The sequence below is a fragment of the Chelonoidis abingdonii genome, chromosome 6 (genome assembly GCF_003597395.2).
Source record: "Chelonoidis abingdonii isolate Lonesome George chromosome 6, CheloAbing_2.0, whole genome shotgun sequence".
NCBI lineage: Eukaryota > Metazoa > Chordata > Testudines > Testudinidae > Chelonoidis > Chelonoidis abingdonii.
The window spans coordinates 39,792,236-39,807,556 of record NC_133774.1 but is presented as its reverse complement, the minus strand read 5'-3'; the positions used below and the strand labels follow the sequence as shown (position 1 = coordinate 39,807,556).

General features: G+C 39.0%; 1 long non-coding RNA gene across 1 annotated transcript in view; it reads left to right on the top strand.

Moving 5' to 3' along the window:
- The first annotated feature begins 11,662 nt into the window (after nucleotides 1-11,662).
- The window catches only part of LOC142046972 (uncharacterized), a 305,657-nt gene continuing 301,998 nt past the window's right edge, over nucleotides 11,663-15,321 (top strand). Inside the window, exon 1 of the long non-coding RNA XR_012656083.1 lies at nucleotides 11,663-11,771. This is a non-coding gene — a long non-coding RNA (uncharacterized LOC142046972). The remainder of the gene's footprint in view (nucleotides 11,772-15,321) is intronic.

Sequence of the window (15,321 nt, the reverse complement as noted above, 5' to 3'; positions counted from 1 at the left end):
ATACAACACTTGTCTATGTAGATTATAAACTCTCTGGGGCAGGGACTTTCTCTTACTGTGTTTGCATAGTGCTTGGCAGCAACAGATAAAGGTGATGGGTAGCTCTGTACCTCAATGAAGCAGTAAAGTATAAAGAAATAAGATGTGATATCAACAAAACAGAATCTGTTTGGGTCAAAAATCACTTTGAGGAAGAATTGTAAGAAGAGGTCTGTGAAGGATCCACACACCACAAATGTGCCTCCTTGTTGCCTAGTCTGGGGATTAGCTCTCTCCTATCTGGCGCCTCCTTCCATTGGTTGCTGGAACTGTAGTCCTATTTTTCTCTCCCTCTCCATGACTCAGTGAGTTCCTTCTTTGTGACTCAGCCCTTCAGTGGGTTGCTATGTTTTCACACTCTCCTTTCCCCACACTTCTAGAGTAACAAAATCCCATTGGACAAGCTTTCCAGATACTGCCTCAGATGGTCTTCCAGTCCATGTTGCCAGGTCCTGTGCCACTTTCCAGGAGCTGGTAGGTGAACTCAGGCCTACCTGCTACTCTGTGTTCCACCCCAGGGACCCTACGACTAACAATCTAGGTCTGCTCAGTCTTAGACCATATTGTTGTTTCCCTAGGTTCCCTTGTGCTGAATCTCTCTATCTTCTTGTCTTTCTCAGCTTCTTGACAGACTCTCTAGTCCAGGACAGGACAGGAACCCAGGGCTTACTCTCCCCCTGGATTTTCTCCTTGTCTCTGTCCAACTCCCTTTAGGTCTAGGGAGTGACTTTTCCTGCTCTTTCTTCCTGGCTTTTATACTCCCATGCTAGCTCCTCATCCAGCTGGCTTTATCTGCATTTTGGCCATATAAATTCCTGGGTCCCCTCCAGGTGCACCATGTAAGGTTCACTGGCCCTTTCTGACCCACATTAATCTTCTCAGGGCTTGTGTGGGGTGGACATCTCATCACAAGGTTCTGTTAGGAGAGGGTTAGGGTTCTGCTATAGACCCATAGGGTCAGACTCAGATATGGATAGAGATCTCTCTAATATTGTTAGAGAGAAATATTATTGGAAACTGTCATAATGGGAGACTTTAAATTCTCATATCTATATCTGGAAGTAACATTACTAATACTCCAGGGCAAGTTATTCCTGGATGTGATAGATGAGGAGTTGAGTTTTCTTCATCAAATAATTGTCACTGGACCAACAAGAGGTGATGCAGTTTTAGACTTGCTTTTAGTAAGTAGTGAGGACATCGAAGGACTCGTTGTCAGAAATAACTTCCTATCTAATCATGCATTGATCCAGTTACGTTAAATGAAAGGACAATCAGAATGAGGTAATCAGCTATGGCTTTTGATTTCAAAAGGGTGGAAATTAAAGGGAATTGGTTAAAGAGGTCAGCTGTACTGAAGGACTTAAGGAGTTAACAGTGGACGAGGCTTGGAATTTCTTCAAATCAGGTTGTTGTTTTTTTTAGCTATCTGAAATTTGCATTCCAAGCAAGGAAAACAATTGTAGGGAAAGGCTCCAGCCCCAGCTAGATGAAAAACCACTTAAAGTTTATTATAGAAGAAAGCAAAGTGACTATAGGGAATGGACTAAGGGGTTGATCAACAAACAAAGCTACATAATTGGTGTTAGAAAATGTAGGAACAACATTAGAACTGCTAAAAGTCAAGCTGAATTAGCTCTTGCCAAGAAAACGAAAATAGGGTTTTTAGTTATAAATAAAAAGAATAAGGAAGGATGAGGTTAGGCTGCTATGCAGTGTGGATGGGAAGAAGACTAAAGATATTCTAGATATGGACCAAAAACTAAATGAATACTTTGCCTCATTTTTCACTAAGGATGATGATATGGAACATGTGCATGAAGGCCATATGGTTCATGGAAATGAGTGTCTAGAAATGGAAATGATCACATCTGAGTGGAAAGAAAAATGTAGAGTTTAATGCATTCAAATTGGGAAGACCAGATAATTTCCATCTCAGAATGCTGAGAGAACTGGCAGATGAGATTGCTAGTCCAATAGAAAAGACTTTTAATCAGCCTCTCTCTTTGGGGGATGCGGGGGTATGTGGCAGGGCAAGGGTAAAACCCCTTGAATGTTCTGCTAAAATGCTGGCTAAGCCGGGGGCAGAGGCTCAAAGCAGCCAGCAGGGAGCCCAACTGTGGGCCCTAATGAGGGCTGGCTCACTGCAGTAGACTAAGCTAAGCAGCAACAGCTGGGCTGAAGGCTAGGCTGGCTATAAAACCCTTGAACAAAACTCAGTTAGGAGCCTAGCCTGGGAGATGACAGGTGTTTATGGCTCTCTCTTCTCACCACGGAAAGGGAACCTCAAAGGCCAAGAGACCCTGGAATGTGTTAGAAAGGGGATAAAGGGGACTATACAGTAGCACTGTAAAATAAAGCACAAGGGTGAAATACTGGAAGAAGGTGAGAGAACTCTTATTTTACCAGCCTGGGCACAGAGAGAGAAGGAGGAAACCTGTGCAGACTCTGTGACAGGGTAGTAAATATGACTGGAGAATAGCTAACATCATACCTAGATTTAAGAAAGGGGGAAAAATGGTGATGCAGGGAATTAGACTTGTTAGTCTGCCCTCAGTAGCAAGCAAAGCTTTAGAACAGATTGTGAAGGAAAGAATAATTAAATTCATGGAGATAAATGATAGAGGGGATGTAATGTAGCATGTGTTTTAAAGGTTCAAAGGTAGATCATGCTAGACTAACCTGATTTTCTTTTTTGAGAAAATAACTTTTTTGGTGAAAGAAGTACAGTAGTTCTAAAATATGTGGTCTTCAATAAACCTTTGACTTGGTACCACATAGGAAACTATTAGTCAATTTAGAGATGATGGGAATCGGCATAATTGTAAGGCGAGTAAAGAACAGGCTAAAGGGGAGAAGGCAACAGATTCTGTTAAAAAGTAAGTGATCAGACTGGTAATTAGAAAAGTTCCTCTAGGATTGGTCTTGGGATCAATCTTATTCTAATATTATTATACGGTTGCCACAAAAAGTAGGAGTGTGACAAATCCATTGGAAGTGACAGAGGAGGGGAGAGAGGCATCACAAGATGCCTATAGATCACTAATATGACATGGCTGTGAAAAAGGCAAATGTGATCCTAGGATAGCATCAGGCAAGACATTTCCAGTAGCAAGACAAAAGTATTGCTATCCTTGTACAATGAGTCATTGTTCAAGGCAGTGGAAAATCCTCATTTGGCATACTGTGTACAGTACTGTCACTCGTGTTCAAGACAGATGAATTTAAGCTGGAACAGGGGCAAAGAGGAGCTACTGGAATGATCAGAGGAATGGAAGGCCTGTCTTATGAGAGGAGACTGGAGGAGTTTGGCTTGGTTAGTCTAGCTAAAATAAGGCTGAGAAGGGGATATTACTCTCTAAATATGTTGGGGTAAATACCAGGGAGGGTGAAGAGCTCCCAAGAACAAATGGATATAAACTGATTATAAACAAATCCAGGCTAGAAATTAGAAGGTTTCTAACTCTCAGAGGGTTGAGGTTGTAGAATAGCCTCCCAATAGGAGTTGTGGGAGGCAAACAACTTAACAAGTTGCAAAAGATATCTGAACAAATTTATGAATGCAGTTGTTTGACGGGGTTGCTTGTGATATTTGGAGCAGGGCACATAGTCCTGGGGCTCACTTTCAGCTTCAGCTTTTAGGAACATAAGACATGCTTCAGGATTTCACCCAGCCACCAGCTGGGGTCAGAAAGGTATTCCCTGTTCCTGTCCCTTGGGTATTTTTAAAAATTTCCTTTCTTTGAAGAATCCAGGATGGTCAAGGCTGGAGATAGGACATTAGGTGGGGTGGGCCAGGCCTCTGAGGTGGCACTAAGCATTCTTTCTCTCAAGTGCTTGGATGGATGGCTCTTGGTCACGTGCTCAGGGTCAAACTGATGGGCATATATGGGACTGGGAAGGAGTTTTCCCCCAGCTCAGATTGGTTGTGACCTTGGGGATGTTTTTGCCTTCCTCTGCAGCATGAGGGTGTGGACACCTGCCAGGATTATGAGAGTGTATCTTTCTTAATAATTTTTCTGATGTTGCAATGTGCCTCAGGCATTGGTGCATTTTGGTTCTTCCTATTCTCTGCCTGTGGCACACCATAGTCTAGTCTCCTGAAGGATGTAGTACTTGAGTCTAATTTCAGTTGTTGGTTTAGTGTGTGTGTGTGTGTGTTGGTGATTTGTGAAATACAGAAAGTCAGACTAGATGATCTGATGGTCCTTTCTGACATTAAACTCTGTGTCTCTAATATAATAGTGCCCTGATCTCATTTGGGGTCTTTGTGCTTTATTGAAATACAAACAAACAATAATAAATTTAGGTCACTTTTTGAAGCAATATTTTACTTAAGTCTTTCCATGGGCTAAGTACATAATAGAAAATAAACTTTTGTTCTGTTTTTGAATAAAGTATTCAACTTAATAAAGGTTGGATTGTTTTAGAAGAAGGGTCAAGCGTTTACAGGAACATAGGAGCAGAATGGGAGGGCAGGGTAGGTTATTAGCAGTAGCAATTAACATTTAGCTGATGCAGAGGAGGAGTAGAAGAAACTAGTTGCATACACAATGTTGTATGTAGCTGGTTTACGCTAATGATCCACCAAAAAAAAAAGTAGGCAATAAAAGGTTTCATAGTGAAGACTGTCCTAAATATAGGAGCGAGGACAACTTGACAGTGGATAAAAATTTTCTAACGTATCTAAATAAATGTAGGTAGTTGAGTCTTTTGAAAGCTTTTTACCCTACATGCCTTGTCTTCTTTCTGCATGCTTTCATAGTCATGCACCGTTTGACCTTATCTAGAGGTTGTCCATGTTTACTGTAAGCTGCAGTTTTAATCTCTGCTAGCTATTGTTTTGGTAGGTTGCTTTTATCTTTCATATTAGTCAAGATTCTGTTTGACACAACTAAAGTGTTCATAGATCATACATATTTTCAATATTTCTGCTTTTGAAGGGAGTCTTTGAACAGCGTACAAACTAACACATACAGAAAGATTGGAGTCATATACACAAATTACTCATTAAGGTCCTGATCCGGAAAGACTTATTCACATGCTTAACATCAAGATTAAGACCCTTGACTTTACTGCAACTACTTGCAGTGCGTAAAGCTAAGCATGTGAATAAGTCTGCAAAATCAGGCCCTAAACCTTGCAATTTTTCAGTTCATGTTTGTCTGATGATAATGTAACACTGACATACCCTGGTCGTTGATGGGTGGGATTAAATGTGGGACCTTTGGAGCTAAATGCATGAGCTTCTACTGCATGAGCTAAAAGCCACATGGTCCTTAGCTAAGGCTGTAGAGGAGATTCATTAATCTTAAGTGGTCTCAGTGCCACTAGATGGGACAGAACACCACATCCAAGAGGTGTGGGGATTACAATAACTCCAAGGTATTGACTTGGAATCACAAGTATATCAGCCTTTAAAAGAAAATGGAAGAAAAGCATCAAGCAATACATATTGCTCTTGTTAAACAAAAAGCTTTTCAGCCTGGTCTGGTCTGCTTCAGAAATACAGCCTATTATTTTGAATGAACAGGCATATTTCCCACTTGAAAACATAATTGCTAGGTGGTGGGGGTGAGGTGGAGGGGAAGAAAATGGTCACTAATATGGCTAGAACTGGCATCCCTTGCTTTGCAGAAGAGTGTGCTATCAATTGACCTAAAGAATGAAATTTTCTACTTTAAGGAGGAAGAGGTTTTCACATATGAAAATTGTGAAAATTTCCAGGCTGAAATTGTTGGTGATCTTGGTATGTCTTCCTGTGCAAGTTCTATGGCTGTTAGTGTGTTTTAAAGAGCGTCATACAGCAGAGGTACTTTAAAACATTTCCCACAAACCATTGTTCTCTTTCAAACTATTAAAAGAAAGATGTAAGTGAGGTGGTGGAATCGCAGGTATTGTTAGCATCACTGATAAGACTAGCTGACTCTAAGGGAGCACTACTCTGTGAAACTAAAAACTTGATGATCAAAAAATTCCAAAAGGCAGCCTTGGGATAAGAATAATCAGTTACAGAAACACATTTTGGGGTGACATTATGGAAGGGAATAACTTGACAAAAATACATGCATAAGAATAGACCATATTTGATTTGGGTAGCAATCACGAGAGAGTATTGTGGGTCCCATTTCCCTTGTTTTCTGTACATGTCCTAATCACTCAACTCAGGCTTTCTTAATTGAGGATTTTATGCTTAGTGTTAACAGATGATTGTGGTAAATTATCTGGCTATAAACTTAACCTTGTAGTCAGGTTAGGCTATGCCTGCTACTATAATGAGAGTAGGTGGTACTATCTGTGGCTCGTCAAACCCACAGCCTTGTCGGTAGCCAGGAGAGCATAAGGCTAAGGGAGCAATGCCTGACAGAAAAGCCCCACTGCCTTGTGGGTGAATTTGAGAGAATGTAAGGCTAGGAGAGTAAACACAGACAGGAAATCTGGAGTTGAGCCTCTAAGGCAGTCAGGTACTAACATTTTAGTATCTTTCCAGCAACTCCTGCAGCAGATCAGATACCAGGTGTATTGGTTCTTTTTCTCCTTTGGATTTTACCGATGATGCCAGGGGGGCCTGATGCATGGGTAACTTGGCCTCCGTATCATCTGTCCAGGCTTGAGCCCAGGAGAAGTCCTCCAACTTCACCCTGAGTGACTTCTTTACCTCACAGGGGTGCGTATCCATGGTGTCTCGAGACTAAAGGATGCCTACTAAAACTGCTACTACTACTGCCCTAAATTTAACCTTAGTAAACTGGAAGTTCTTTTGTATGTCAAAGTTATGCAGGGAGGATGGACTGATCCCAATTTAAGATGTTCCCAGACAAAATCCACTCAGGTACCAAAGCATCCTCATTTGAGGAAAGCTCACATATGTGCCCCATGCCTAGTTGGGTTGAAAAGGGGTTAGTCTTTACTGGCCTGAAAATTAAAGTGAACTATCAGACTGCCAGGGAGGAGTGGACAATAGTGGCTCATACAGGTGTTAGAAGAGGGAGTTGGTAGTGTACCTGCTAATTGGGGAACCATAAAAAGAAGCAGAGGCTTTCAGAGGTGAGTTGAGTGGTGCTTTCTCTCTTCTTTTCTAATCTAGGAACCTGCTGAATCAAGCTCAGGACTGGCAATAGCCTAAAATTAAATTCTTGACTGACACAGGAGAACTATTTGTTCCCAGAGACTACAGCTATAGTAAGGACTGTTTTCTTGGGACCTCACTTGACCTAGGCTGAAGGAACTTGCTTTGTGTTGTTTGTGTTTGTTTCCATTGGGACCTTTGGTCAACGGAAATAGCCCTGGGTGGTGGTTTTTCCTTGGGTTAGGTGGAAGAAAGCCAACTGGTGATCGCTTTAGCTTCCTGCTGCCCTGGCCTGAGGAAAATGAAAATGAACATTTTTTCTCTTGGGATCTAGCTTGAGAGGGTGGTGACCCCCAGACTCCTGGGGTTGGTGGTGATCCCATTACAGTTCTCTTTTTATTCAAGCAACTTTTAAAAATAACTTCGGCTGCTGGGTAAGAGTGCTAGTAGATATAATGGTTAAAATTGGCCTAACAAAACTGATTATACTTCCACATTTACATTCTATCTGTAAATATACCCCAACCTCCTACAAACTTGTCCCAAGTTCCCCTTAAGATACTATGGATGCATACCTTTTAAGTGAAGTCTTCTATCTTAAGTTTAGGGCTTGCTTCTGGGCCTTACAGGTTGAATAGTTGTTAGAATGAACTGTAGGGCATACATTGCAGCATGTTGCCACAGAAAAAGCAGTATGGTAGGGACAGTCAGATAACTTACTATGTTAAAATGTATTAGATCCCCTTTCAGAGTGGTATTGACTTCATTTATGGACAGGTGTAACTTCTGTTGAGTAGGCTTAAGAGACAGCATAAAATCCTGTCATGTAATTTACTTGTGGTTCAAGAAAGGAATGCATCATTGTAAAGACCTACCTTACTTAAAACCAGTACCCTTTTCTTTACTGAAACACACACATCTATTCTGAATAGCCACATCTTTCATTACATGTAGAGCAAAGATTTACTCCTAAAACGAATGATGCAGGCAAAAGGACAACAGCTATACGCTCATTAGTGAAATAGTCATTAAATAGGGGTGAAATGTTTCGGGCTTTGATTTTTTTCATTAGATCTCAAGCCATAATCTTAAAGATTTTATATTATATATAGGAACAGTAATATCATAGGAAGGAGAGTTCTGTACATTAAAAGTTGGTTATAACTCTATGGTAGCCAGGGACTTGAGAGGGGCACAGATGTCTACAGTTTATAGGTCTCTTATTTCCCCAAACGTTTATAATAATGAGTGGAAAAATTTTTCCAGGACTAATAAGGAATGTAGCCAACCACCCTCTTTTTTACAACTCTATACAGTATTGTCCCCAGACCCACAATTTTGGTAGAAATATCTGTGGAGAACAGAATAATGTATTTGGGTTCTTATCCCTTTGAACGCCAAGCATCATCTCTGTCAGCTGGCTTGACCAATAAAATTGCAATCCTAATATTCAAATATTGGATTCTGATGCATTTTCTAACTCAAGAAGAGTGGATTCAGTTAAAGACTGTTTATTATTGGTACAGACTGTGGGATGCTGCAGTCTTTGAAGATGAATGGCTTGTAGTTTGGCTCTAGTTTAGAGAAAATGAAATACAATGTCAGTTACCATATGATATAAAGCATTATTTTCTAAGACTGAAATTGGACACCCAGAAATCTTGACTATCCAATGTAGATTATTACTTTGTACCTTTTTGGTGCATTATTGGTACTTTTATTTGATAATGTGCATTGTCTTTTTGGCATCAGCATCTAATAAAAAGTTATATAAATTTAAAAAGATGCAGTGCAGAAACATATGCCAGACTATGGGAGTAGTGAGGCTGGAAGGCAGGGAACCTAAAAAGGGATTTTGTAAGTAAGTTTTTGTTTGCAAAGACTGACACCTCACATTTCTGTAAACCAAATCATGGTGTCCAGCGGGACAAGATGGTCCATATGCAGCTATAGACAGATCCAAAGCTGAAAAATATGTAACTAAACTGGTCTGTATGAGTGTCATGATTGCAAAAGGTGGAGGGGGATAAATAGCATATACCACATCGGAGAGATCTTTGCAGTGATTAAAACATGAGTGACAACAGAAGAAATGGCAGAAGGAAGGAAGAGTATTAAAAAACCCAATCAATATTTTAAAGCACACCTCAAAAAAGTATATGAAATTACATATCTGTTTATGAAAAGTTACCAGGATTGTATGCACAAATTGGGTGACTGCTCACTTTAAGAGCCATTTAGCCAGCCATTTCTTTTCATTCTAACTATACACAAAATGCAACTAATAGTGGAAAATAATTGTATTCACAAATTTTCAACTATCAAAATATGCTGATCTTTGTTAAAATCAAAACATTAGGGTCAAAGTTCTGTTTCAACTTTATTGGAAATTTGATTTTTTGTTAGTTAATTTAATTGATTTGATGCAATTAAATTCAAAATCAAAACAATGTTTCAGTTGATTCAAAATAAATCAATCATTTTGCAGGAAATTCTAAAAAATTTTTTTAAATTGGAATGAAAACAAAAGGTGAAATAACATTTTCTGTGAAACAGAAATTCCAGTTCCCACACAGTCTCTAACCTTTATCTGTCCTTTACTGTTCTGAGGTGGGTTTTTTTGGAGGGGGTGGGTGGGGTTAGTTATCTGGGTGCCTAAAAATCATAACTCACTCCGGATCCTCCTCTTTTCCCTATGGAAAAGCATGGCCTTTTAAATCTTAAATCCTATATTTCTTTACATTAGGACTGTACGACTCCTGCTTGCTCTTCACTGCATTTTGATAATCTGAATGGCCACGTGCAATGTAAACAAAACTTGATCTAAATAGATTAGTGAAAGGTCAAACCACGTTAAACAGGAACACTATCTTTTAAATTACCAGTAAGATAACAATTAAGCAATTATTGATTATTACTGAGAAGGATCGTTCTGTTTGCTCTTACAATGTTCTAATGGAAATGGATGTTGTGATGGGTTGGATCACAGAACCCCCCCTTGGGAGCTGACACCTGATGTGCCAAGACTACCTCTGCCCCTGCTTTCCCTGCCAGCTCGGGACTCCAGCACGCTGTTTTGCTGAGCCAGACAGTCCCATCTGCTCCAGCACAGACCCAGGGTCTGAAAAAGGTGCCCAAAAGCTGCAGACTTAACTGAAAACAGCTTACAGAAATGTGCTTGTCTCTAACATTCAAATGCTCAACTCCCAATGGGGTCTAAGCCCAAATAAATCTGTTTTACCCTGCATAAAGCTTATGCAGGGTAAGATCATAAATTGTTCACCCTCTATAACACTGATAGAGAGAGATGCACAGTTGTTTGCTCCCCCAGGTATTAATACATACTCTGGGTCAATTAATAAGTAAAAAGTGATTTTATTAAATACAGAAAGTAGGATTTAAGTGGTTTCAAGTGCAACAATCAGAAAAAAGTAACTCACCGAGCAAAATAAAATAAAACGTGCAAATTTATGTCAAATCAAACTGAATACAGATAATCTCACCCTCAGAGATGCTTCGGTAAGTTTTTTCCTCAGAGTAGACACCTTCCAGGCCTGGGCTCAATTCTTTCTTGTTCCAGCTCAGGTGGTAGCTAGGGGATTCTTCATGATGGCTCCTTGTTCTGTACCTCTCATTTATATATCTTTTGCATAAGGCAGGAATCCTTTGCCATCTCTGGGTTCCCAGTCCCTCCCTCTTAATGGAAAGACACCAGGTTAAAGATGAATTCCAGTTCAGGGGAAAGGATCACATGTTATTGCAAGACTTGATTACCCACTTGCCAGCACACAGGTATACAGGAAGACTTACAGGTAAAACACAGCCATTTGAAGTCAATTGTCCTGGTTAATGGGAGTCATCAAGATTCCAAACCACCATTAATGGCCCACACTTTGCATAATTACACTGGGCCCTCAGAGTTATATTTCATATTTCTAGTTTCAGATACAAGAATGGTACATTTATACAAATAGGATGATCACACTCAGTAGATGATAAGCTTTGTAATGATACCTTACAAGAGACCTTTTGCATGAAGCATATTCCAGTTACTTTATATTCAAACTCATTAGCAGAGGGGTAGTTACGTTAGTCTGGATCTGTAAAAGCAGCAAACAGTCAGTGCCACAGGACTCTTTGCTGCTTTTACAAACTCATTAGCATATTTTAATAAAATCATATAGACTGCAACATCACAGACGTTATGATTCTTACAGCCCAGGCATGCTTGAATATATCCCGTGTGATCTAAAAGTAGTAAGAGATCTGTCTCCAGGTATCTTGTTAGGTTGATACAAGTCACCTCTTCTTCGGTTTAAACAATGAAGCTGTGATTTTCTCTTTTTATTTTTCTCCCTCTCTGACAGAAAGCAATCCCAGATAAGCAGATTAATGTGTGGGATAGCTCATCTTTATTGTTCTGTTGCAGCACTTTCAGCTCTCCAGAGCCAGTTAGACTTGTTATGAGGAGCTCACTGATTGGCTGGTTCTTGAGCTCAGTTTCATAAATTGTATAAAGAGTGTATGAGCATGATTGCTACAGTTGCAGTAATCCAGAGGTCTGTCAGTTCCTGAGTCTACGCATGTTTGTTCCTATATGTGTTATAATATTGGCTTGGAATTTCCTGTCTTAAATAGTTTGCTATTGCATCTTCAGGAGTCTGTGAGTAGTTTTCGACTTTTCAAGTTAATTACATACTATAAACAAGAATGCTTGTAATTAGAAAGTATTGTATTAGCTGCTGATTAACATTTGAGATACTGTACTGTAAGAATAGAATACAATTAACCTTGGGGCTATCAACCTGACAGAGTTAACACAGCATCACGCTATAAATTCCTGTCAGCTATATTTTGAATGAATTCTTTTCAGAAATGTGCCATGCTTTGACCCTCTGTATTCTGTGTATTTTACTATAAGAATATGAGGATGCTGTATTTGTGGGTTATTCATGCTTACATTACACCTAATTAGTGTCAAATCAAAGGCATATGCTATATTTTCATTAGAAAAACCTCTTCATGTGGGTTGGACATAGTATGCTAGCTGTGGATGATGAATTATTAGGAGGAATGCACAGGCATGCCACCATATGGTTTTATTTTATTCTCTTTTTTAGAAAAAGAAAATGTAGTTGCTGTTCTCACATTCTTTTAAAATACTGTAAAATTCAAGGAACTCAATTATTTTTAAAACCTGTTTTGCTTGAATAATCTACGATCGTCATGTTTATAGCAAGCTAAATGCAAGCACATTAGAGTTTATGTATTAAAAAGAAAACAAATCTACTCAACACTGAATTAAAAACCCAGTCGAAAATGCTGTTTGGGTTTTGCAGTTTAATCAGATGAAGTTATCACAGTGACTCCCTGATTGGTTTCCTGAGATTGTTGAGTGTTACTTCTGTTGCAGCTGAGGTTTAAAAAAATACAGCAGTAGATTGAGATCAGAAACTAGAAAACCACCAAACGGGTGTTCAGCTACTCTATAGCAAATTCAGAGCGGTCACATTTATTGCTACAAAGCCATCAGTTCATGAAAGGAGTTCACTAAATTTCCTCAGTGCTTGCTTTTTGGAAACATCATTTTATAGTGTGTAATAAAGTTAGCATTTGTGGGTAAATTGCTTGTGTTGGTATGTGCATTACAGTATTTTTGTTAACCCATCTTAAGTCCTTGATGTTTCTTGTTAACTTTTTCTGTAGCTGTACCTTCTCTGACAGATTAATGTAAGTAAACAATAATTTTTCAATAGAATATTTTCTTCAGACAGCTGACTTGTACTGTACATTTGAAAGATGTAAAGCTTTTTAGGCTGTGCTGAACATAGTTGTCTGAATACCTATGAAGTTTTGTCTTGATGTCAAAGTTGTGTTAATTATTTCTATTAGGAAATAAGTCTCATGCTTAATGTTCTGTATCTTTTTTTTTTTTTTTTAAAGTAGCCTTCACTTAGGACTACAGTTAAAATGTGTTGCTATATATGTCACAGGAAAAATTTGCTCTGCCAAAGTTTTTATTGTTAAATCTCTTCCTTTTTAAAATGCATTTTTAGCTCCATTACATGCTCAGTGTAGAAGTAAGAAGTGAAATGTTTCTTTTATGCTAGTGGCCTTATATTTACTGGATATGTCTTATAATACATACAGAAAGTATGCCTGCATTTCCTCAAATGGCTAATTCAACATATACTGTACTATATTCTGGTATAAAGTATCCATACTGTTGCTGTAACACATTGTACAATGTGTGACACATTGTAAGTAAACATAAGGTGCAAGTGAGCAGTATAAAATGGAATTTAATGCTGCTGTGATATTGTGAAGTGTATTTCTGTTACACATGGGTCATCATATTACTGTTAGTAAACAAACTTAATATTACTAGATGTTTCATGATACCAGACATAAAAGGCTTTTATTTAGTCAAGGTAAACTTTGAATGAACCACCTGCAACCGCTCCATCTTAAGTGGTCATTTATAGTAAGCAGACTTACCAATAGGTGTTGTATTACAATTCCATGTGTAAACTGTGTGTATAAAAAATTAATTTGTCTGGGATTATTCACATTTAGTCCTTGCAGGGAAAATGTAGTATAATTGGTTACCTTACTGAAACATATTTATATAAGGAATCATATTTAGCTTTCCATTGGATGCGGATGAGAAGTCTGGAATCAATCAGTGTAGTTTCTATATATTGTGTGAGAGGTTTAGGAACAATTTTGGTTGATATTTCATCATCCAGACTACAGCCTATTGCTGTTCAGTATTTCTCACAAGTTATGTATCACCAGTCATGCTTTTCTGTCATTTGTCATTGTTTTTTTGTTATCCAATCTGGATATTAACATTAAACTTGAGAGGCTAAAACTTGCTTGTGTTTAATCGATCTATGGAAAAGGTGTCATATTTCTTAAATGTATCACTTGGGGAAGTACTGTAGCCCATAATCCCAAGGGGAGTAATGTGAAGAGGTCTTATTGTAATTGAATACATATATCCCTATAGGGCTTTCAGTTCCATATTGTTAAGAACTGAAAATTGATTGATTTGAACATATTATTGGTGAGACTTAGTACATAACAGTGTTACTCCGCTAGTGCCTAGAGGCTGTAACCCACATCAGGGCCCCATTGCGCTGGACACTGTAAGAGATGGTCTCTGCCCTGAAGCAGTTACAGTATAAACGAAGATAGACAAAGGGTGGGAGGGAAAACAGAATATCATAGAAAGTGACATGCAACCTTGGGCAAGTCACAGCAGGTCAGAAACTCAGCTAGGAGTGGAATTTCTATCGTTTAGGTCATGCTACCTTCCCTCTGAGGAAACTTTTCTGACCAGTAATATGTTTCAATATTTAAGTGTAAGATACTGGAATAATCATTCAGAAAGCCTAGGCTGGACCTTGCAGAACTCTTTAAAAACAAAACCAGTATTTAAAATGCTGTGAGCAGTGTAGATACTTAAACTAGCACCCTAGTTGTAATTTAATTTAAAAATAATGGGGTTGGTGGCAGGGGATTTTTTTTGTAAAGGAAAGGATCCAAGATTTTGGAGGCTTATCTTCACAATGAAGTTAACTGGAGTTATAACTTGTGTGATGCCCTTAACTTATGTCCTGTTTATCCACATACACCCTCAACTTGAGTTCCCTGGCCTGTGGAGGTTTAGCCCAAAGCTTGAGTTAGCTCATCTCATCAGAGAGTAACATGACCACTTTGAAATGTGGATGCAGGCTAGCTCAACTTGAATGCATCTAGAATCCAAGAAAAGTAAGGCTGGAAGGACCTTGAGAGTCCATTTTATCCATCCCCCCCTGCTCTGAAGCAGGGTTTAGTATATCTAGACGGTCCATGCAGGTGTTTTTCTAACTTGTTCTTAAAAACCTCCAAGGATGAGGATTCTACAGTCTCCCTAGGTAGCCTGTTCCAGTGCTTAACTATCCTTGATCATTAGAAAGCTTTTCCTAATATCCAGCCTAAATCTCTCTTGCTGCAAACTAAGCCAATTGCTTCCTGTCCTACACCCTGTTGATATGGAGAGCAATTGATCACAGTTCTCTTTATAATCTTTTACATATTTGAAGACTGTTATTAGGTCCCCCCTCTTCTTTTCTCAAGACTGAACATGCCCAGTTCTTTTAACCTTTCCTCATAGGTCAGGTTTTCTAAATCTTGTATCAATTTTGTTGCTCTCCTCGGAACTCTCT